Source organism: Cyanistes caeruleus, chromosome 10 (genome assembly GCF_971803275.1).
Source record: "Cyanistes caeruleus chromosome 10, bCyaCae1.hap1.1, whole genome shotgun sequence".
NCBI classification, from domain to species: Eukaryota; Metazoa; Chordata; class Aves; order Passeriformes; family Paridae; genus Cyanistes; species Cyanistes caeruleus.
This window is the reverse complement of record NC_141710.1, coordinates 11,903,726-11,929,181: the sequence shown is the minus strand read 5'-3', so window position 1 is coordinate 11,929,181 and position 25,456 is coordinate 11,903,726. Positions and strand designations below refer to the sequence as shown.

Sequence of the window (25,456 nt, the reverse complement as noted above, 5' to 3'; positions counted from 1 at the left end):
ACTTCCTCAGTTCCCCACATCCCAGAATTCAAATTAGAAAAATAGTCTAGATTAAAATACAAATAGCCTAGAACTAAGGCTACACTCAGAAAATTATGTCAGTTATGTTTGTATACCCTTCAGGCTGCTGGAAAATGAGCAGATTCTCTGAGAAACATGGTCCTTTTACAACTCCACCAAACCACATTAAAAATCTTCCCATTCAAAATATCAATATTCTGTGTCAGAAAAGCCTGACACAAATAATGCATTGAGCATTACTGCATAACTTCAGAAATATTTAATCTTATTAGTACATACTACAGAACTAGGATTTTTGTGTTTAACTTGTAAAAGGGGTTTTACTGAGTTTGGCCTTTTATGGTCTTCTGTCTTCTACAGGAAAAAATGTTTTTCCTTTGTAATTTCCATACCAAGCAAGTTGTCTATTGAGGTAAGCACATAACTATTTGATTTTGTGTTATTCTCTGAGTGTTCAACATGTTTGCACTGCAAGTTTCCAATCCTTTCTGAGAGCTACAGTTGTTGGGTTTTTAACATCCATCCTCCTAAATTCTCACTAAACAGTAGCATTGTGTAAGTATTATCAAAGTCACCCAAAACAAAGAATAAAAAGTCATCTGACTAAGCAGTAGCAAACCATGCTGTTTCTGAGTTAAGTGTAGTTTCTGAAACAGGTGAATACGCTCAAGCAGTCAGGATGAGTTAACTTAGGAGGGGCTGTGTGGTTTCCTGTGCTTTCAGATTCCCTTCACACCAAACCTGTGCTGGCCTCTGGACCTCTCCAGGCTCCTCTGCATGACATCCAGGAGCTGCACACAGTTCAGCTTTACCTCATTTTACAGCATGACTTCCTATGATGTTACATCAACTGCACAAATGACAAAATCTGGAACATTTAAAATAAGAACCTGGCCTTAATTTGCATGATATTCTGTTCCCTTCTCAGGGTGTGTGTTGGCTTCTGAATAATTTTTATTTCAAGATGAATCATTTCAACAGATATATTTTATCACTTGACTCTTGAGTGAGGTAACACATCCTATAAGTACAAGATATGTCTAGACATTTGTGCTTCTGCTTTCTCTTGCACTACACATTTAGGGATTTTTTCTTTTTTTGCTGTCTCTGATTGTTTTGATAACTGCTATACTACTGTATTTAATATGGATGTCCTCAAACAGATTAATTTAAATTTGTAAAGGTCTATAAGCATAAAAGATACTGTGTCAGGGTTATCAAGTAATTTCTGGTGGCTTTGTTTTTCTTAATGAACAAGTTAAGAGAGCTCAATGTAGATGGTTGCTCTTGCTTACAACTTTAACCCTTTAGAAAAGTGTATTAATTTTAAGCTATAAAAGCAAAATTCAGAGGTTTGTTGAGAATTATATTGTAGACAATAAGATATATTTCATGGTTTTTATGTTGTTTGTTATTTGTGTTTGTATTAAATACTTATTCACAATTTCTTAAAGACAAGTGAGGAAGATTTAAGTTTGAATTTGTTCACAAAATCCACCATTATGCTGCAATATCGTAGGAATTTTAATAAACATACCAAGTGAATGACTGAGTTTCCTCTGCCAGCTTGCAGGAAATGCAAAAAGAGATCAAATCATATTGCTACAACTATGAAAATGTGCAGTTTTTTATACTAAGCATGCTTGGTGTACATAACAAAATATCCATACGTTCAAGCTCATTTCCCATTACTTTCTTATAAATCTGTACATCATCAATAACATTACAAATAGTTTCCTTAGGTTTATAGACTTAAAAAAATAAAAATGCATATCAAAATATAGATAGTTTTCCCAAATCAAGGATATTTACTGCTAAAGCATTCAGCAATGTATCTCATTTAATAATGTATTTCTCACTCTTCCCACTTTTATTATTATATTGACATGCAGATAAAATAAAAGTGAAATTGGTGGTTTTCTAATCTATTTTTGAATTTTGAGAGAAAGGTTTTCTTAATTTATTATGATGTGGATATTCTGTAATCTGGTTTATGTATAAATTATCTAATAAGGAGCTCAGTATTTTGAAGGTGTCTTATGATATGAAAAATGGCCATCTTTTGAAATTATGGGATGTATTATCACAATGCCAGACTCTAATCTGCTACCAATTTGTGTCAGCTTTCTGCATTCAAAAAGGACTCAAATCCTCTCTAAAAGTAGGAATCAGCTGAAGGTTTGTCTTGGCTTCATGAGCCCACTGCAATTAGGCAGCATGTGAATGTGTGCCATATGCATTTATTGCTCTTCTAAGCATGTGTTACTTTGATGTGTTAGGTTAGAAATCTAACTCTTTTTCTTGGGCAGCCTTCCTCCTGGGTCTTTATACTGCTTAGCAGTTGAGTCCAGACTTTGAAACACAGCCTAATTTAGAGGCGGATGCTGCAGCTGCTGCTGTCATTTCAGCTGATTTTTTTCCCCTTTGATGTCAGCTTAGAGTCTCGGTGGCTGCATCGGTCCCGCAGCCGCCACGATCCGCCGAACGGGCACCGCAGCATTTTAAAGGTCTCTTTGCCTTTAAATCTAATTTCGGGAGCTCGAGTCTTTCACAATGCACTGTTGCTTTAGTGAAATGAGTTCTCTCAGAGTATGATCTTCCTGATCTGGAGGAAACAGAAATTGCTTTGAGTTATGTTTAATATCTGATTAAATGCTGATGATACAAGAAGAGGGGTTGTTTTTTTTTGGCAGAAGGAGGATGGGATGCCTTGACTATTCTGCCCCATCCTCTCAGCTCTGTGTTCTGAAATGAACCTTTTCTCCTTTGAAATTTGCTCTTTCCCTTTTCAAGACAATATTAACTATATTGTCCCCTTCTCCACAATTTATTTCTGCATTGGTAGCATATGCAAAGACATTCCACCTCAATTTCTCTTGCTCTTGGACCATCCTTAGCTTTCCTTTCTGCTCTCTCTTTCTGTGGCTGACATGAACTCAAGGAGTGCAGGAGCTTTGATCCTTTCTGTTGCCTTTGCAGAACAATTTCTCTCAGTGAGGTTCCCCTGCTCAGGCCAAGCCCTGCCTTCAGATGCGCATGCATTTTCCCATTGATTCCAATGAGCCTCACAGCCTTCTGAGGCTCCTCTTTGGCTTTTAATCTTTGCCTTAAAAGATATAGGCAGATAGTAGTTGTCTAGCCCTTTCTAATAACTGAGGTCTTTGGCTCCTTTATTGTTTTGGCTGCTTTTTCTGTGTTGAAATGGTGTTCCATACCATGCCACAAAAGGAGAGCAAAGCCCTATCCAGATACGCTCGTTTAGGCATTAATTCCATGCTTTTATTTCCTGATTTTACTTCTATTGTAGCTACCTTTCTCTATCCAAATTACATTTTCTCCAAGGTGCAATGAAGTATATTAGTCTTTCCTATACTTTCCCTGGTATTACTATATTTTGTCAAAACAACATTTTAGGCAGATTATTTTTTTGCAAGTTTTTTTATTCTTGCAATAATGGGATTGGTATTTTTTCAGATTTGATATTATTAGCAAATATAAAAGACACAGTGGGCTAGAATGAAGCAATTTTGAAGGAGATTTAAAATTTAGCAAAATGAAAGAATTGAATGTTTGAATTCTAAAATTTCAAGGATTCTTAATGAGACTACAAAGTGATACTGAGCAAAGGCAATAAAAATCACAATGATTTCCAATAACTATAATTTTTACAGAAGTAAATTTACTCATTTGAATTTACTCAATTTTTATAGAAGTGAATTTGCTCAATATTGGTACTGATACTACTGGACATTATTTAAAATATTAGAGAAAAAATTCTCCTGCTCTGACATCACATAATTACATCTATGAGAGACTTTATGCATACAATTTGTCATGTTAAACTCCAGGAACTAAACCTTTGTTTAGGAGCTTTTCAGGCAGCATCCTTAGATTGCTGACTCTTCCTGTTTTTAATGTGGGTTTGACAGTAGAGCAGGGGATTTGGAACATTTTCTTTGTAGTGACAGAGGCTCCTTGCTGCTCAGTCTGTTAAGGAGAGAACCACGTAGAAGTCAAGATATCCTCAATCAAAACTTTAGAAAACATGTTTCAAAACTTGAGAAATGAAACAGAAAGCCTTCATTGCTGCTGAAAAGCCAATTTAGTCTGATCTAATTAAAATAAAAAATTTACCTTCACAATCAGAAGGCTGGTTGCACTGATGTTTGAGCAAAGAAGGACTCTATATGATTATTCTGCAAGAGCAACTGTATTATTAATTCCAATGCACTACCACAATGATGAGAAACTGAGCAGCTGATATATACTGTAGTGATGACAAATGTGATATTGGAGGTCTGGAGGAATTGTGAGTGTGATGGTAGGAAAAACTTTCACTCTATTGCACAGTCTGCTGCAACAAGACAGGTGAGGAATAAAAACATATGCTGAGATTGCTCAAGTTTCTTTTGCTACACTTTGCTTCAAAACAGCTGGTTGTTTCTGAGAAATTCTGTTTTCATAAAAGACACCACAAGGAGGGGGGAAGGCTCTGGCACACGGTGAGCCCTGTGTATTCAGAGGTGTTTCAAATGGTGCTCTCTTTGACAGCCTGACTTGAGGAGGGGGTAAAGTTATATCACACTGCAGCAATACCTAAATCACAGCTGTGTGAGCCAGCAAATTGTGCAAGAGGATTCCTGTGCTGCTGCTGAAGCCTTGGCTCTGTGCAGACTCACAAAACTTAGTAGGCAACAGTGGCCTTTTTTGCAGGGTGTCAGGTGCTAGGGAATATGCCCAGTGCTGGTTGTGCCACTGAGTAATCGGAAGGAAGAGAGGGTGTTCAGAGCAGAAAATCATCCTTGCAATAGTGATGTTAGCTCCAGCAAAACTAAAGAATAAACAACCACTCATGCATGACAAGGAAAATTTGTTAGAAAAATGATAATAGGATTGTGTTTCTTGAGAATCATCTGTTTCACTAAGAATGAAATACCTTAAAATAAGTCTGGTTTCAACATTTTTAGAGTCTAAGTACTTCTGGTTTAAAAATATACATGGTGATTAAATATACATATAATGAGTAGCAGTCAGGACAAAGTATACTGCTGGGAAAAAATCCAAATGTTCATATTCTGAAATCCTATATGAAATGAAATGAAATTACTGTATTCTATTCTGCTGCAATCCCAAGCAAAATTATCTGTATTTTGTGAAATTGGAACATAAAAACCATCAGGAATTGGCTTCAGCAAGGTGTGCAATAATTTCCATTCTTGATGACATCCCAGGAGCTACCCAGAGCCTTGAGAGATGAGCCCTAACGAGAAAGCATACGACCTTACCATATCAGGGCCTCACAACAGTCAAAATCTAGCTTGACCTTCAACAGTAAACCAGGTCCCTCAGGCTAAATCCTAACAAGTCTTGCCTTCAAACCAAGGCAAAAGGCCAAAAATGCTTATCCAGGGAGCAGCAATAGAGCTGGAAAATGAGAGGTTCTTTTTTGTTTGGCAAACATCGTAGTTTGACCTCTGTGTTCTCACTGTGCCAAGCCATCTAATCTCCAGGAGGCAGTCCTTTTTAATCTGCCAAGTGCCAAGCTGGCTCTGTTCCTGTCAAGACCAGTATGCAGTGCCAGGCATGTGGATTAAAGTTTAGATGTGCAAGATGACAAACCTCTCTCCTAAATCAGGATTTCAGTGAGTCACAACCCATGGTCTGATGCTCCAAGACCCTCAGGACCCACTGTGAGTTGGACTCCCTCACTGAGCACCAGGGCAGCAGGTTTTCAGTTTCCAAAGCTGGGTGTGTGGAAAGATGCAGGGAATGATACATACAGATACATACATACAGATGTATGATCTGTACAATAAAAACAATGAAAGGAACTATAACTAATGTTACATTGGCCAACAGTAAGTAAAAAATAAGAAAAAAATATTGTAATAACAGGAAATTAATTTTTGATTTTGCATTCTGTTTTTCATTAGCTTTGAATTTTTTTAGACAAAGATTTTTAAGAACTGTTTGATAATATAAAAATAATTAAAAAGTGATTTTAGAAAGGTTGTGCTAAGAGGGAAAGATTTTTTTTTTTCAGTCAGAGGGTCTTCAATTGAAAATTCATAAAGACTAGCAAATTCATTGTAATTAATTAAAAATAATCTTTTCTAGCCACTGATGGCAGAAAACAATACCTGGAGCTTATTACAGACAGACACTGCTTCTTTCTGAACAATCTGTCTTTTCCTCTGGACCTTTTTTTGTCCCTTATATTGAGTTAGTTATTTAAGTTTTCTGTTTCACTAGGAAAAGTGATTTTCCCCATGCATTAGCTTACAAATAAGCTGATGAATAAACCTAAGTATTAACCTGTGGAGGAAGAAAATAAATGGCAGCACATTTTGTTATACAATACTCTCAGGCACATAATGTGACTCTTGGGATTGGTGCTCTGCAGGGCTGGGAGAAGGGTCCTTATGGGTGCCTTCAGACTCAGAATATTCTGTGATTCTGTGATTGTTAACATAAAGATTTATTCTTTTGAAAAAAAATCTAAATTAAAATGTGTCTATATTTTGTAGACAATTAAGGTATATAGTCTTTTTCTCAGTAATATTCTCCCATTTAGAGCTATCCTTAACCTGTTGGGACAGAATAAGGGCATATCTTTGTGAAGAATAAAGGGTTTGCTTTGCCTTTACAGTGGTTGGAATGAGCCATCAAGTGTCTATTACTCATTTGCCTTCATTTACTTTTTACTAAGGTCGCCTTCAGTGTGGTTAATAAACAGCAAGATCATCAGTCACTTCAAAGTGCTTTCACATTCCATAGTTTGTTTTTTCTGCAGTGAGCAAATGGAAAGATAATCTGGTAGAAATCAGTTACATTATGATTCATCTTTTATGTGACCTCCTTGAGAGGCCTTTGGGTAGCACATGGGCTTTCCATACAATCGTGTGTAATAGTTGGCTAACAAAATATCCTTTCCCACAGCATTCCCTCAGCAATGCTGAAAAGTCATTAAAGGCTTTGTGTAAAGAAGGCTTCAAACCCAGAGAAGTAAAATTTCCTCTGATCAATGATATTTTTCCTTTGTGTTAGACAGGTTATTTTGCATCTAGACTGGCTGGATAACTAGCTAGTCTAGACTAGCTATTCCTCATCTTCATGAGGAATAGCTGAACTGACTTCAGATATGGTCTTGATATCATGAAGACTGCTTTCTACTGTCAGTCAAAAAAAGCCTGGACTGCAAAATTAAGGCCAGAGATCTAAAAAGTATGGAATCTCTCCCTCCTTGCTTACACATCGTACTTTCACTGACCCCAAAACTACGTAACCATTGTTTTTCACTGGTGGCTATTTGCTATCTCTTAAGACTTTCACATTTAGGGTTACTAACAAAAAGAAGCATACCCAGGTAAAGAAGCCAAAATGTCCTGATCCTGGTGGGCAGAACTGCCAACATATCCCCTGAATAGTACAATTTCTACTTAAAGATAACACTGTTTGATTTTCTTTGGTCAATGAACATAGACTTGTCTTCTTAAAAAGTACAAAAAGTACACCCAGGCTTTCTGACAAGGAGGACAAAATATTTTTCTTCCTAGACTCACAAGATGCTGGATTTTCTTGAGAGTACCGACAACATTTCCTTGTAGTTCTGACAAGATGCTATGTCCAACACTGCTTGTGTATCCCCTTCTGTTCCCACCTCTTCCCTGAAGCACTAGTGGTGGTCTTGCTGCATGTTTCACAGATGTTTCTTCCACTCAACTCCTCAGTTGTTTTTCAAATGGCTTCTTGCAGCAAATGATTCCATGTGTGCATGCTCCTTCCTTTCTGCTGACACCTTTTCTTTCTATAAAAACAATCTGCTGCTGCCTTTCAGATCTAGAGAGACACCATCCCATACCACAGATGCCGTTTTTTTTAGACTCTGGCATTGGTACACATGGTCAGCAGGCAATACCTCCCTCCTGTCTGTTCCTCATGACTAACAATGTTGATGTTTTGTTCTTTCAATCTTATTTCCCTCTGTTACCCTTACACACTGCATTTTTTTTTTCTTTTCCTGTTACTCTGCTTTCTTTGTACTAGTGGTCCATATGGGATCTCTTCATCTCTCACTACAGCTTGGAGGAAGAAAACCTCACACACTGCTTTAGCCCCAGTAACTACAGGCAACATGTATGCCAACTTTTTCTTGTGCTCAGGAACTGAAAAAAAAAAAAAATGAGCTTCACATTTTCTTTATACACCCACATGCAAGCAAAATTAAATTCACTTTCTACAGCTGCTCACAGTACTGGTTACTGACTGATTCTGAAGAGACATGCAGAGATCAGATGCTACCATTGAGTTGATTGCCTTTTTAGTTTGCATGTGATAAAAGTTGAGCTGAGATTGCCTAGTCATTTCCATTCTGAAAGGTGTTCTCATTTGCCTACAATAATCTATGCAATCAAAATTCTCCTTATCACGTCATGACTGACCAAAAGGGGACTGTGATCCAGCTTGCTCCAGCAATTTCTTGATATAAAGACAAATGAAAATACTCCCAAAACATCTTGCATCCTCCTTGCATTATCTGTGACCAAATTTATTTGAAATTGCTCTAGTACAACTGAAGAAATTGGCACAGTATTTTGCTGAATAAACCCAAGGTTTTGCCAAAAAAATTACTGAACTAGCACATATTACAGAATACATCACTGTCCACCTTTGTACATGTATGTACATTACACACACACACACATATATATATATATATATCTCAGAGCTCTTTTATGAATATGGCAGCATTCACCTGGATAATTCCTTTTCTATTTTAATTACCTCTTATATTTTATATATAACAATACTTTAATGCTTCCTCCCAAAAAGTAATGTTGCATACAGACAGACCATTTCTAGGATTAGTACTGGAAAATACTATGCTCTTTCATTCTACAAAAGAATTAAAGCAGGTTATCCACTTAGTTTGCCTTTATTTTCCTAAAATTCTAGGTATGTTCTGAGAGAAAACTGACATGATCTTTACTTTGTCACTTGAAGTGGGTTTGGGTTTGGAAGTAGATCAGTGATGGTCCATGACAATCATATCTATAAATGTAGGACAATTTTTGTTCTTTTTCAGATATATGTATCTCCAAAGAGATTCATGTACACTGTCAACAACATCAACAAATCTGCATTTCTTTCCTCCTCTTATTTTCACTCCAGGAACATTTGATTGACCATATTTTCACAACAAAAGAGTTCTTCAACAATATTAAGGTTATTTTTTTTATGTGAAGAATGGAAGCAATATTATATGATTTTCCTAAGTCACAAAAGGTAACGAGTCAGTGATAGGTACAGACTGTATTCAAATTTGTATTCTGCACTTCCAGCTCTGTGGACCAAACCATGTGACCTGGCAACATTAACACAAGCTGTCTTCATTTTATGCTGTAGTATTATTTAGGATTCATGTCTATCTTCTCAGATGTGAGATTGCTGAGCAGATAAAAGCTGCAGCTGATAGCACTTTAGGAATGGCATAGAAGATGCAGGAGTCATTCTGTCTTAGCCTGAATTTAGGAAAGTTTAAATAGTGCAGAATGTTTTGATTTTTTATGGGAAAACCATAGAAAGAAAAATGTATTTCTGCTTTTAATGGAGAGGGAGTGACACGTTAATAGCCGAATCAACACTGTCATTGCTCCCTTTCCTCTTTCAAGTGTAGCATGAGAGTTTCTCACACTATGCTGGGAAGATGTCCAGAAGCAGGAGAAATGCAGCCTCAAGGATTTTCCTTTCCTGTTTTTGTCAGTGCTAGGCGACAGCCTTCAGTGGATGGAAGACCAGTGGTCCTGCGCACTCTTCCAACACCTGTTGAGGGTTAGGTTTCTTTCCTTTTGCTTCTTTTTACTTATGGATTTTTTTCCCCCCATAAGTTGTTAGAAGACACTAATGACTGGGTACTTAAGAAAAACAAGTGAAGTAGCTATGGTCAGAGGAGGAGGGCATCTGACTGCACTTCTCTTATCTGGGAGCTTCTATCCAAGGGGCAGAGACACCTCGAGAATTGGGCAGGTAAAGGATGGGGCTGGGGCATCTGCTGGCTCTGTCTCTCTTGGCTTGGGAAGACGATGGTCGGAGCTGCTCCTTGGGGAAGGGAGTTTGCTTCTGCTGCCGGAGCCCAGCTCAGCGCTGCTTCTTCTGCCGCAGTGAACCTCAGCTTGGGTGAACAGCCACTGAACTGGGACCTTATTATCACCCACCTCAATAAAAGCAGGACCTATCCCCATCTCCTCAGGTGCCTGGGATCTTGGGTTTGCCCCTCTCTGCCCTGATGGGAGCCGGGCTGCCGTTATCCTGCGCCCCTTCTTTGGCGCTTCTCCGAGCTTTTGCTGCACTGTAGCCCCACACCTCCTGCCTACTGAGCCATCCTGCCGGCCGTTTGCTGCTCCCATCCCGAGAGTCCTGCTGGAACACCGGGATGCCCCAGCGGGGTTTGGGCAGTGAAGCCTCTCTGCCATCCCACACATCTGGGCCCAGCCGCCATCACCGCGTGTGGGCCCAGCCCGCGCCACAGCGCCCCCTGGCGGCCCGGCGGGATCCCCGCCCCCTGGCGGCCATGCCTGGAGCTGCAGCGGGGAGAGCGCCTGCGGCCCGGAGCGCTCCCGGGGCCTGCTCTGTGTGGTGTGAGGGCCGGAGGTGGTGTGTGCTTGCTGTCTTACACGTACCAGGAAAGAACTGTTATTCCTGTTCTCATTCTTTGCCTGAGAGCATCTTAATTTCAAATGATAATAATTCGGAAGGAGAGAGTTTACGTTTTCCATTCCAAGGGAGGCTCCTGCCTTCCCTAGCAGACACACATCTTTCAAACCAAGACAGCACCATTGCCGATATGTGCATTATGACACACGTATCACTTCACATTAGGCTTAGATCTTCCTTTGCCTAGAATCCCTTCAAAGTATTCAAAGCAACGGCATGAAAATTTGGGATTTGAAGGATGAACATTTCCATTCTAAGACTGCTGAGACTAAAAGTGTGTGTTTTTCTCACTTAGTTTTATTGTGTGCACATAAAAAGATATAGCACTACATATTTATCCTCGCCTTAACCACCATTATCTCTGTGATTCTGATAGCTTTTAGGAGCCTCTTCAAGAAACAACTTATGAAAAGCTCTGTAGAAATGTCATGCAACAAGCAGCCTCATCTGGCAAGAGACCAGTAGTAAAACGTTGTCCAGCTTAAGGCTACGTGTAAAAGTAAAAGCCTGGCCCAGTTTTTCCAGGCCCAGGATTTCCCTTGAGGTGATGAGCAGGTGGGAGATGCAAGGGGTATGCATGTGCTTTCAGAAGAGGGGAATAACAATAGCAATGAAAATAGACACAGTTAAAGCATAGTAAAAAAAATAGCAATGAAAAAAGAAGGGTCAGAGTAAAATGAACAGAACTGACAGAGTACTACTTGACTAGCCAAAGATATTTGTATCAATATATAAAATATGTAAATGAATCCACGAGTCGTAGGCAAACATTTGCAGCTGTGAAGGATGTTAAAATTTGTGTTTTATTCGATGGGATGAGAGAACAATGTGCAGAGAATAAAAACAATTGAGTTTCAAGAAGTGCTTTGGCAGCATTCAAACACTGGCAGTTGTCATCATCATAAGAAGAAAGAGAAAAAAGAGTTTTGCTTTTTTTTAATTTAGTTGGTTTTTTTTACAGAGAGCTCTGTTATACAAATGCATATTTTCCTACTAGCATCTTTCAGATCAAAAATGATGTTTCACAACATATGTAGATTTGTATTTTTATGGGTAATATAGTTTCCCTAATAACCTTTCCAAGTGAAAGATTCTGCCTGATTTAGAGAAAGAGACTATTTTTTGTAAATTTGATTAGACACCTAAACTCATCAGTCCGTCTCTGAGCCATACACCTGATTATGCAAAGGTATATGCAATACATTATGCGAAAGCTGTTTAACTGGGATTGTATCGTGGCTGTAACCAAAGTGGGTTTAGAGATAATGAGCTTGCATCCCCGAATACTTAGGATCGCAGTCTACTCTCTAAACTGATGATGCAGCAGCTGCATAATGCAACAATGTAATTTATTCATGTAATATGTACAATATTGCTGTAATAAAAAGCCCATTGGCGGTTCCTCTAATTCTCTGTATGAGCACCCTGTTATTAGTAGCTATGTAAGTCAGTATTTCAGTGTTTTCAAATTCTGGCTATTTCTAAGTTTCAAGTCACAATATTTTAAAAAGAGGGAAAAACCCCAAACGACCTGAACAGTTTCATATGGTGTGAATTGTGAATCTGCTCACGTTGAACTGAAACCTGCAGAATTTTTGATCAATGAAATCAGTAAACATAGCAGAAAAAAACCACCAACCCTACACATGTCAAAGTGATCCTAGTTACTGATTTTTTTATTTTTATCCACAGATGCTTGTCATGATGTGTATGAAAAGAAGTTAAGTTGGAACAAGGAGGAAAAAGAAGTATTTTGGGTTTTCATGAGAAAAATGTAAGTCCCCTGATCTTACCATCTTTTTCACTCAATTGCGAGTGTTGTTTATCATATGAATGTTTATATTGAATCTAGATTTCTCTAAAGTAAATTTTAATGGAAATGTATTAAGTTTCAACAAGAGCCTACATGTAAAGATAGTGAAGAAGAGCATTGCAACAGACTGCTTGGAAATTAATCTGCCAGTTTAACCCAGTAACCGACATGCATACTAAAACACTGATGTGAATTGAAAATAAAATAACCACGCTTGACAGATATAATAGTTTAAGTGATTTCAAATTAACCACATCCCACTGACCGCAAGTGAAAAATGTGTTCATTCTCCCGCAATGAAACATGCTCTAGGGACTCATTATACAGAGTGGAGTAAGTAAAACCAGAGTGGAGTAATTGATGCTGAGGAGGAGGGAAGAGTGACAGCTATTTAATGATTCTCAAACTTATACATAAAGATATCACAAGCACTTAATATATTATTTTTCTCTTTCCAATCCAGAAATATTATAGAGTTAAATCTATATTGTGCAGTAATTGCAACACTTGATATAGCTGTTAGGAATAATGAATCATGACAAAGATGCACCAGGCAGTGGATGAAAAGAGTGAATAACAAACAACCTTGTGACAACATGTGTACATGAATTATGGCTGCTCTGTTTCAGGAGAACAGGTGAGATGAAGGCAGGGCATATCTATTGTCCTAACTCTGCCCAAAATTGCTCTCCAAATGGCAAGAATTCCTTAAACAGTTTGAGCATCATGAAATCCAAATTGACATGATTTTCTCCCTTCTTTTCATGTACACTGAGGTCTTTGTTTGTTGACAGTGTGAAGAATAGAAGATATACATGATCTCTATCCCTGCCTGCTTCACAGGGAAGAGGAACAGGCACATATTCTATATAATCTTTATGCTCTATGGCAATATTGGTTTAACTCTCTAATCTTCTGTATGTCTGAATAACATCTAGCAGACAACACCATGCTCACAAACCCCAGGTTGTGAACAGCTGAGAAGTAACTACACAGTCAGCTAGCAGTTGATGTTCATCAATAGTTCTGCTGTGGCTGCTGGAACTAAAGGGTGTAGCATCTTCTGCTACAAAGCTAACAGAAGCAAACACATAAAAATCTCAATCCATTCACAACCTGAATTATTCTATGATTTTAGGGATAGCAGAAAGTCATTTGTACTACATATAATGAGGAACCACAGCACAGAAAAAATTTTAGAAAATTTTTGTCCTACCTTACTTTGTTACCTATGGGGTCATGACAAACTGTAAAACTTCATTAATGTGCCATTGCCACTCACTAACTCTACCCTTTTTACCTAATTTGGCCACCTTGTCCATGTGCTGTACAAGGCAATCTCTTCAGCAAACACTGTGTTTACAAAGATGGTGATTATATGGTATCTTATATCTGATTACAGAAAGAATATGACTGGTGTGGGAACCATCAAGAAAGGTTTTAACAGTATGAAGAGAAATTGTCCTAACTGTTCCTTAGAAGAGGAACAAGAAAGCATTTGTATTGTAGGTTTGTGGTGTGCCTGTCTGTGACACTCATGTGCAGTCTTTTGAGGCATCCTGGCTTTAGAAAGGTAAATTTTTGTGATTGGAGCTGGATGGGAATGCAGGGATCTGTCTGTGTAACTGCACTGTCAGGACTGTATAAAGACACTCCCTTATGAGGGCTGGGCTTCTGGGTTTTCTTATAGCAACTGACTGCTCTTGATACCTCCAAAGTTGAGTACAGGTTGCCAGCTGAGATCCACTTTTGACAAGAGAGTTCTCTCTTTCCTGGCCTGTGAATTGAGTGACCCTTGAGGGTTTAAGGAACTATCTAAAAAGGACAATAGCCAAAAAAATGTTTACCAAGTGCAGCAGACTCCTTAAGGTCTTGATTTTTCCATCGTCTGAATATCATACAATGCTCGCTTGTTGTTATTTCCTTATTCAAAGATAGCATCACCGTAATGGTATCCCCACTCTCCATCAAGTTTAGATTTATTCCAAGACTGATTCAGTGGGAATAGCGCCAGTCATTTTAGGCATTGTCTATTTTGGGATATTAGCAAGTGGAATGCATTTTTATAATGGGGAGTTTATACCTTCTCTAACTTATGAGCTGCCTAGATGGATTAAACTATCACTATAAAAGGACCAAATCTCCTGCTAACACTTTGTTTCCCTCCCATGTTCCTAATCAGGAAATTTAAGGAATGCTCTGTTTGGAAGAATCTCATGTTGTGGTGTGTTCCTGCAACTTGGATATCTTTCACAGGAGTGCTTATGAGACCTGGGCATATGTGTGCTGCTGTGAACAGAGTGCTACATGTGGGAGACTGATCCTTCGTTGAGGACTTACAGCTCTCTTAGCTACCAAAATAAAAACCCAAACCAAAATAAGAATAAAAAGAAAGAAAAGTGTGCATGTGGGAATAGTTCCAGTCTCCAGAATAAACTTACAATGAAGGATGGTTTCTTTACCATCCCCTGGCTGTGGTGTTCTGCAAGTTTCTTGCCTTAAATATCTTTTATGATTTATCAAGAAGAAAAACAAACATGTTTTAGGCATATGTCCAATGGTGATGGACTTATTCTATTGTACAGATATTAACTTTGTGCCAAAGTCACTTTCCTAAAAGTCACAAAGACAGGACAGTTTTCTTTATTTTTAGAAATCACAATTATTTTATTTTTTTTTTTTATTAGAGAAAGCTGCAGTCATAAACCAGCAAAATAATTAAACAGATTACAAATAATCCTTATAAGTATCATTTAATTCAGCTTGAAAAATGTGGTGCAAGTTGATAGATTATACTGAAGGTAAACACAGGCATGACTGCTCAGGATGGAAGAGTTTTCATAAAGATAACTTCAAAACAGTCAAACAGAAGCAAAATGGGAGGAAACTGAGTTCTAGTAATTGACTCTGCTTAAAACCTCAGGTCAGGTTTTGGTCTCTCTGCCTCAAACCTTGCTTAGCAATCTTTTGCAGCAGAAATCAGAAGTGATGAAATGAAGCCACAAATAATGGATTGTGTAACTCTTATCAGTATCCCTGTCTGTGAAATGCAGCTCTCTCATGCATGTTTTCAGCCCTTTTATAAAGTCTGTTCATTCAGCAATTACTACCCAGCCGCATGCCTAGCTGGGGAAGGGAGTTCAGAACACAGATGCTGCACCTGACAGAGGGGCTATGGGCAAAAATCTTCATTATACACCAAGGAGATTCTCATCTTCTTTACATTTGACCCATTCTGAGCAACACTACAGAAGACCCAATGCATTTGGACATGAATTTGGATGTGAATGTAACACTGCAAACAAATCAGTCCATTATAACAGCATATTATAGAGGCACCATCTGTGCCTGCGTTTGCAGGTAGAACAAATTAAATTTTCCAAATTTAAAAAAGCCCTACCACACCATAAACCACAAAATAAAAAAAAAACCACAACCCCTCCTTAGTTAGGATTAAGGCTCTACTCCAGTTCCCTCTCATTATTTGCCCATTCCACCAGTGTTGCACACCTTTAGGCCAAACATGAGTTGTGATAGGCTGTCATGCCGTTCGGATATTATAGATGAAATCCTTCCAGAAGCAGCATCTGGCTCGATTTGTAAGCTCTGCAGTCATTTGTAGTGATGGGGTTACATGTGCCCTAGGCTTTGTCAGATGGTTTGGCTGCTTTTTTCCAGGTTTTTTTTTTTTTTTTTTAAATTGTTATTAGTTGTTGATGGTGAGGAATTCATACCCTGCAATATATGCTCAACTCACCGGCAATTTGCATGTTCAAGTAAAAAGATGCCTCATTTATAATGAAAGCATTTTAAAACCCAGCCACTTGCATGTTTTAGATGTGTTAGTATTAGGTATAAAACTATTTCTTTTTCTCCAGTGGTTTACTTCTGAGAAAGCTGTTGCCTGGTTGCCTAAAAGATAGTGGTGGGAATGACCTTCCTGGATATCTTATTGGTCTGTACTTGTAATACAGGGAAATTTCTTGAGGACTGTAGATATGATCAACATATCCCCAACCGTATTTTTTCTCTCACATTCTTTTTGTCACCATGTTCAGTCCTGAAAGTAAATAAGGCAAATTCCCAAATAGCATGTAATGTGTTAGACCAAATGCCTAATTAGTGTGTGCTCTCTTTTTACTTTGGAATCTTAGTGTTATAAAGGGCCTTGCCTGCCTTCTTGAAAGGCTTAATTTAGATAATTGTTATACCTCAGTGTGGTATCAGGTAGCATACCACAATGTGTTAGCTGTCCAAATAGCTTACAGCTGCTTTTACTAAATATAAAAATTAAAATGCAGGGTACAGTATGAAGTTTGTGAAGCATGATAAAAACAATGGTTCCTAGGAATTTATTTAAAATATTATTTTCAAAGTTTAGAGGCAATCAGAGGAGAAGGATTCAAGGACAGTGGGACTAATGTAGGTGTGTGGAAAAGAGGACAGAAAAAATTAAACATTTACTGGTACCCAGAGAAATAATCCCATACTGCAAAACTTTGCTTATATACCATTCTTCAAATTCCTGATCTATCTTTTACTGTATCTTTTCCCCTCACTTGTGCTAATTTTGGTCTGGTCTCTGAAAAGATGTCATTCACATATGAATTAAATAAATATTGAACAAACAAGGATGTTGATAATTACATGCTTCTTCTACTTCCTTCTGTCATCATGTCAGGTGACAAGAAGACTATAATGAAAATTAGTTGATGTAAAGCACAAAGTAAAGAGCATCAACATAAAGTGAAACTGGTGAATAAACCCTCTATGTCAGCATGATGTTTGTTTGTGGAAACTATATATTTTTGAACACCAGTGAAAGAACAAATTAAAATAATTCAAACTTGATTGCTGAACCAAGAAAAGGGTTAAAGTCACTCTCTTTACTGCTTAGGATTCAGCTATATCCACTGAAAAATTGTGTTGAATTTTTGTAAGGAGTGTGTTACTCATGTAGAGTTTTCAGGCAATGACTCCAACAAACATTGGAGGCTGCTTTAAACAACTTACAAACTGGTTTTGACAAGGGTAATCAATGAATTAAATTTTGCTTCTCATTCTTCAGGATTTGGAGCACTACCTGCAAGTGCTCTCAGAGGCCGCTTGAAGAAGGAAGAAAGGATTGGGGTAAAGATTTTCATGGAGATTTTTATTTTCACATGATCAATCGTCCAACTGAAGCAATGCATGGTACAGAGGTGTGGGAAACATGGCATGCAACCTTACATAGACTAAGATAAGTTTCCATATTTGTTAAATTTGTTAAGCTTGTTATGTTTGTTAATTTTTTACAAATGCACTCAATTTTAAAAATTATTGGTTTGTAAGTGATTTATAATCAGAAATCAGAATTTGGAATCAGACTGAATCTTTTGAAAAACATTATCTGTTGTAACCAGCACGTTCAACTGCAGTCATAATTCATGTCATTCAACTGCTGCAACTTATTCTTCTAGTTTTTCTAGCATATGGATTTAACCCCTATGCATAAGTTTTCACAATCAGTCAAGGTTAAATTCATCTTTGATGTAAAACAGTTTTTTCAATGAAGTGTTAAAATTTGCTAGATCTTTAATGTGATTAATTATGAAATCTGAAGTTTTGATAATTTTTTCATCATCAGCACTGATCTAAAAGTAGGTTTTTTTTGAAGTCTCCATCTCTGAATACTTTGGCCTTACATTTTCTTTTGAAATATTTCATTTAATGCACACAATGTCTTGCAGGCTGCTGTCTTATTCTCTACATGGCTGAAGAATTTTCAGGTTTGCTGAACTTAAAATCAAACTTGTGCTGTACCATGACACTGATTTATCTTATTTTGTCTGGCTTGGTATCTCACATCAGATCTGTACTTTAGGAAAAGAGACACATAACACAACTTAAAGTTTGCTTCAATCAAAGTATGAATTTCTGCAGTGATGGCTTTGGAACACTTCTAGTTACTCTGTTTTTATTTCAGTACTTTGATAAATAGTGCCATAACTCTTCCTTCTTTTACTTCATCTGAATTTGTGCATCAAAAATGATCTCAAATGATAAGGTCTCTCAGGCAGATAAACCCAGCCCTTCCAATCTAGGAATAAAAATCTTTTTTGCCTTTTAAGGTTTGTTTTTTCTAAAATTAAAATGGTCTCAAGTTGTGGTCTGGGGTTGCCTAGATATTTACTGCCCATGTGTATCCGTGTAGCTTGTTCACATAACCAAAATAGTTATTTTTGTCTTCACAAATAGAGCTCATAAAAATACCTATTTGTGAAGTCAGGCCTTTTTATAAGTGAACTAATGAGTTATTCTCATCAAGTAACAATTTACTGCAGTTAGGCGCATTGGAAAGGAGATAGAGCGGGTAAGGAAATGACAGCAGAAGGTTCTATTATGTAGTTTTAACTTTCCAGAAGACTGCCAAGATAGATGGACAGGAAAATGGGGGAGAAAGGAAGAGAGAACTGAAGGCAGAGAAAAGCTAATGAGAACCAGTGTTAAAGAAATAGTAGTACCCTGGTGTCAGTGAGGGAACACTTTGGAGCTCCACTGAGGGCAGTCACCTGTAAAACTCCCAGCAGGGACAGACCCAGGGAGATGGGTTATTGGGCTGTTAGCACTAAGCATAAAAGTCCCACAGGACAACTCTGCTCATGCTCATATCCTTGTACCCCCTGGGCTCATTTCAGCTAACTGGTGATATTTGATTAACAACAGAGAAACAGGACAGAAAGAGTCCAACATTTAAACAGAAATTTTGCCCTTTATCTTGCTATAAGTTAGTGGTTTATAAATGGATGTCTTTGACTTTTCTGCAACTTGTTCCATGTGGGAAAGAATAATGGCTGAACAGAATTTTCTTTTTTATATGAAGAAAATGATCAGGAAAGTTGAACATAATGATTTCATGCCGTGACTATAATGCAAACACATACTTAACCATCATTGTCTCCTCTTCATATAATAACTGAAAACATCTGTATTGTGCACTGAAACATTATACGCTGCATTACAATTAGAAATGTGCTGAAGTGTTGGATTGGGTGTTTATTTATGGGCCATGAAAAGTAAGATTTTCTGCGCTTCTCATGTACAGCTAAATAGCCATAGGTAGAGTACTGAAAATTTTGGAACCCAGCAGTCACTGTGGGAATGACTTCATTATTCACCGAAGGAGGTTTTTCCAGCAGAGCTGAGTTGCTGACAAACAATAATAAACATTACTGAAAGTTGGAAACAAGAACTCAGGCATGTTGATTCTGACTGTAAAAAATGCTCACGGGGCGTGGAGGGCAAGGCGCTCTCAAAATGACAAGGTACTACAATAGAGGGATCCCATTAGAGCTGTGCACATACATTTCCTCTATTGACACAGAAGTGTTCTGACAGGCTCAGCAAACAAGCAGCTTCTCCTAGCTGCCTAGCCTTTACCTGTTGCCACAAGTAGTCTAGAAACAGGAATGTATTTTTAATGGGCACACAAATGTTTCAATGATGAAATATGCTCTGGTGGGGACAAAGCAAATGTCTTCTTGGTGTAGCTTCTGAGAGCTTTTTTAGCATAAAAGACATCACTATGTCTTTTGCTGAAGCACTTGACAGTTCATGACCATAGCACAAAATATTATTTGAGATTAATTATGTAATATTTGCTTTGTCTGACTGGTATTTTACTGGTATTTGAAACGAAATGATTGCTTAAAAAAGCTCACTCCACACTTAATTAATTTTGTAAATATCTACTAAGTGTCTTCCAACCTAAGCAGATACAAAATGCTCAGTATAGTTTTCTCTGGAGCTTTGTTTTTTCTCTCTCCTCTGACTCCGGCTCAAAGTTTAAAGCGTAAAGTCCTGGCCTGTGCTTGTGATGGTGGTGTTCACAAAGAAGGACACAAAGAGTTTATGGAGCCAGTTTCTCACTGAGCAGCAGAACAAGGAAAACCTATGCCAGCTGGGGATTTAGGCTGTCATTGTTACATTATCCTTTCAAATGTATTTACAAGAAGGAATGAATTTTACCGATTGAGGCCTGAACTAAATGTAATTTAATTCATGGCTGGAGCAATTTGAATGGCTCACATTTTCTCTGGCCATTGAATATGTCAGTTATTTACTGTCTCAGGTTTGAGTGCCTTTGGCTCTGCCAGAAATTGTTGGTTGACTTTCAAAGTGGATCCAGATTTCTCTCAGAGAGGTCAACAGACATGCAGGACTTCTGGAAGTGGCCCAGTTAAACATGCATCATTTGCACTGATTTTCCACATGATTATCTCAAATAGCCATGGAAAGGCACAGTTATCAATCAAGAGGCTGAAGGATTCAGGTCTGTACAATAGAGAAAGCTGAAGACAGGAAGAGAAAGCTCATTTTTCTTTGCTTTCCCAGTGTTTACTGGGATCATAGTTATGATGGCAAACTGAGTGTAGCTGTGAAGTAAGGCTGATTCTGTCCTTCTTTATAATGAGAAACCAAAGGGTTTTCAGCCTGTAATGCTGGATTTTTTTGAACACAAGGTAGAAGAAATTAATTTTATACCAGAGGAATTCAGATCAGCTGTCTGAAGTTAAAATAACAATTGTTAAAACAACTTAACAGTTGAAAAACTGTTGTTTGCCACTACTTTAGTGAGCTGTCCTCTTCCTCACTGCTCCCTAAGATAATGCTGAAAAGATGATCCAGAACATACAGCTGAAACTGGATGGCCAACATGTGATCATCCTTCATAATTTGTGCTCTGATCTCATGCTGATGGCTGGTTTGAACTAGAAGAGGTGGCAGAAGCATTTTTTTTCCCAAAATATGTTGCTCATGGTTGTTATCACTTACCTACATGTAATGAAGAAAGTAAGCCAGACTGCAGAGCCTTAGCAGTAGATGAAGACCTGAAGGGACCTTTCCTCTCTATTCTGGATAGTCTGGAAAACAAGTCCCAGGCTGAAGTGCAGACTTGCATGATTCTAATATCAATGCCTCGCTAACAGTACAGCCCTACAGCTTCAGGAGACTCATTACTGCTAATAAATCTGTTATAACTGGCTCATATTCCATCCAGACACACCATGGTTGTTCTCTGGAAGCCACTCTGTAGTAAATGTGGGAGTGGTGGAAGCTCCTTGTCCTTCCAGGGGGAAGCTCCTTTCCTGTGGTCACTTAAAATATTGGGAGTTCTGTAGAAAAGTGAGAAGATGATGAATACACATTTTCTCAAAGACAATGCTGAGTGATGTTTCTGTCTGCTGTTCTTCCTGCCAGGACTTCAGAGAAGATCCAACAGACTGATGGGAGCAGCAGTTCCTCTAAACATACTTCCTTTCTTGCAGATGCCTACCTAGATCCCTACTTATAATGGTATATATATCTGTCAAGCTCAGGTCTGCCTTCAATGGACTCCTTTTTTGTCCCCTTTTCACAGCAGGGAAAAACTCCAGCTTCCTGATTGTTCAACAAGGAAGGTGTAGGTAAATTGCTGAAAATTGACCTGGAAGTTACAGGTTTACTCTATCTTTAGTGATTTAGTGTTTGAGATATTTAATAATATCTTGAAAACTTCAACTAGAGCTGAAAAATGGAATTTTCATGTCAGTAAAGGATTACACTGATTTAGCTGAGCCTGATTTATGTGAGAGGCACAAAAGTTAAAGATGTCATCATTACAGTTTTTGTCACTCTGTGAGAAACATCCTTCTTTTTCCCATTACTGGAGAGAATCAAGGGGTTATTTGGCTCTCCAGAATATTATTATACAAAACATAAAAGTAGATTCTGATCATGTATATTCAACCCATGTATTCACAGGAACCAGATTGTACAAACCCCATAGCTTAATTGGTAGTCTTAATTATCTAGTTCACATCAGTCTAATTTATGTAACAAAACCAAGCTGCTCCATAATTCCCTGCTAGTATGGGATAGAATAACTCCATCAAACTCAACAGACCTACGTCAGCATATGCCAGTAGGGAATTTAGCCTTCATATTCCAAGGAGCAATATGGCACATGATTCACTTTGGTCACATTTTTCCCAAGGTCTTATGTAAAATAAATTTATTTTTAGTTCAGAAGAGAAATGTTTGTACAGACAAAATTGCATGTTTGTACAGACATTCCTAGAGGTCCAAAAATTATCTTTTTGTCTTCAAGAAGTAAAATAAAAACCAAACATCCTCAAAAGAGAAAACAAAAGGGCAATTGCTGGGCTTGATCCGGCATCATATTGGATGCTTTTGTGTTGATGCAGCTGTTCCAGTGTCTTCAGCTACTGGTGATGGACCAGAATGAAGTAAAAGTCAGTGGGCAAATTTTGGTTATTCTAAAATCTCATTTTAGTGTATGGAAAGAAAATTTCAAAGACAACAAATTCAGAGAAGCTGGTTAAGACAGATTTTTATGTAAGACTTTTAACACTGAAGTTGTTCAGTTTTGTGTTAAATTGAGGGAGCTCCTTGGCAGGTTTTGGAAAAAGCTTTCATTGATCCAGTGAACTGAAGATCTACAGAACAAACAGTTAAGAAACATTAAAGATTTGGATTATTGCTTGTCACTTTTTTTTTTTTTGAGGAGGCTTTGGAATTTCTGTGAAAGATTATGAGCTATAAATTAGTTCACACAAAAGTATTCCTGAAACTTCTGTGTCAGGTTCTCAGAAAGTGCTCAAGACCATGATATTTTTGAAGTAATTATTATTGATGCAGCTAATGATCCTGAAATGAAAAACTGTCAATAGTGAAAGGCAAGTTTGCAAGAGAAATATCCATATAATTTCAAGATCAGACTGTACAAAAACATTTAAAAATATATATCCATGGTTTTCTCCCTCTAGCTTGATGTGAAGATTCAATTCTAATTTTGTTTTGTCTTAAAGTTCATGCTTTAAAAGTAAGGAGTTTTTGATAAATAAATTTCAAGGGAAATAAAACTTGTAGATTGAAAAGCTTTGGTAAAATTTGTAATTAATTACTATTGTGTTTTGTATAAAAATTTGTAACTAATTACTATTGTGTTTTGGATAACTAGTTTTATTATTCTTGGAAGTACAGGGCAGGTTCCATTTTTTTTATTATCTTAGAAATATAATAGTCACTATTTATGAACTTATCTATGACAGGTTGTTCCTTCCTATAAATGTTTGCAAACTTTTCACTTTTTACCCTAATTCTAGAGAAACTGCGTGTTATATTTTACAAAGAAAAGAAGTACAGAAAAAAAAATTATGGTCAGCATTTCATTATGCTGGTCAGATAGCGATGCTAGGTATCATGAAAAATAGCAGGCAGTACTTTCTTTGATGTCTAGAAAACAGAAATAGCTTCCAAGGCTTAGAATGCACCAGCTGCAAACACAAGTGCCTACCCACAGGCAATTACTGCACATTCAGAGTGGCAGTTTAGCATTCTGTATTATTAAATAACTCTCTGAAAACCTAATTTGCAGGGCAGTTTTATGATGTGAAGGGGAGAGGAAGAAGGTTAGGATAAAACTTAGCTTCATCCAAGCCACTGGTGGCTGTGGTTTTCAATACTCATAAATATCTAGACAAGAAGCTTTCGCCTCCGCAGACGCCCACGGTTAATGTGCACAGTGTCACGGCGGTCACGGGGCTGAACTCCAGCCCATTAGGGCACTAATTTGATCTCTGGCACACCCTTATTATAACCACCACAATGACTATGCCTCTGTCAGGAAGCTTCTACACCTTATTTCCCATCTGATGTGAAGCTCAAGAAAAATCCCTTAAAAACATTCTTTAATCTATTGCATATAAACCAGCTTGTAATGCCCCAATAAGCCCCAAATTAATGCTAATTTAATAATATTTCGTACTGCTAAGAAAGCCATGCTAACTCTGGTGATGTGTCAAGGAATAAAATGCATTTATCTGTATTTTTATCTATTGAAGATCACTTAAGTGTTCTTTTCTCTTACCATTGGTATGCATAGCATAATTATGGGCACAGTAATAGTTCAGAAGAAAGGAAAGAACCCCAGAAGTATTGATGAAAATGAAATAGAGAACTTCAAAATAGAGAGGGGAAAAAACCACAGTGGAAAAACCTGCTGTCTCTCCTTCACAGTAAAACCCAAATAGTTACATTCAAGAAATATTATTTCTCTAAGATGACTGTGAAGGAACCAACAGAAAGCACATCCCAAGGAAAACTGGATGCAAGATGTGGGAATAAAGACTGCAGGATTCTTTCCATCACAACTTCTTGCTCTGTCAAAAGTTGCTTTTTTCATATTATTAAGTGGTATGATCTGCCAAGCTACAGGAGGCCTGGGAAGCTGGGGAGGGGTGGGAAATGTATCTCCTACAAGTAAGTCACTGTTTCCTTTAAAAGTGGTATCAGATATATGGAAAGAGCAGCTGTAGGAGTACTCTTAGAAAGAACATAAAAGAAGAGTAAAGAGATATTCTGTTCAATGTAATTGAGAACTGAGTGGGGAAAAATGGTAGTTCATAAGAGGAAATCAAGAGAAAAAATGAAAAAAAACATATGAAAAAGTACTGAAGGAAGGAAAAAAAGAAATCATGTTATTTATTACGCTTCTTCAAATATTGTGTGTATGTAGATGACCAGTCCTAGCAAACATATGATATTGCACCTGCTCAGAATACACATCAGACATTATTACAAAAGGAAAATTTGGTGGATGTGGTGTCACGTGGCTGAGAAAGACAAAAACCATCTCACTGGGAGACAGGAGACAGCCAAAAATCCCCGAGATGTGTTTGCTGCTATTGCATTTTAGCTCTCCTTATAGCAGCGCAGGTTGATGACAACCCAAATGAACAGCTCTGGCATAATGCCACAATTCAGAGGAAAGCCTGATAGTTGGAGGCACGCTAAAAACACTGGGCTCGATTCCACACTCTGTCAGAACAGCACTTGGACGGGTGGAGCTGTGGGTTTCCCAAGGCT

The 25,456-nt window shown here is 37.8% G+C and overlaps 1 long non-coding RNA gene across 4 annotated transcripts in view; it reads left to right on the top strand.

Annotated features, from left to right (window-relative positions):
* Positions 1–23,527, top strand: part of LOC111933491 (uncharacterized) — an 87,030-nt gene extending 63,503 nt beyond the window's left edge. Inside the window, exons 5-9 of one of the 4 annotated variants that reach the window (XR_015274326.1) lie at positions 382–433; positions 12,427–12,508; positions 13,011–13,184; positions 13,950–14,120; positions 17,616–19,778. This is a non-coding gene — a long non-coding RNA (uncharacterized LOC111933491). Of the gene's footprint in view, positions 1–381; positions 434–12,426; positions 12,509–13,010; positions 13,185–13,949; positions 14,121–17,615 lie in introns of all 4 variants that reach the window. The other 3 variants (XR_015274325.1, XR_015274327.1, XR_015274324.1) reach the window with 3 other exon arrangements.
* The last annotated feature ends 1,929 nt before the right edge of the window (positions 23,528–25,456 follow it).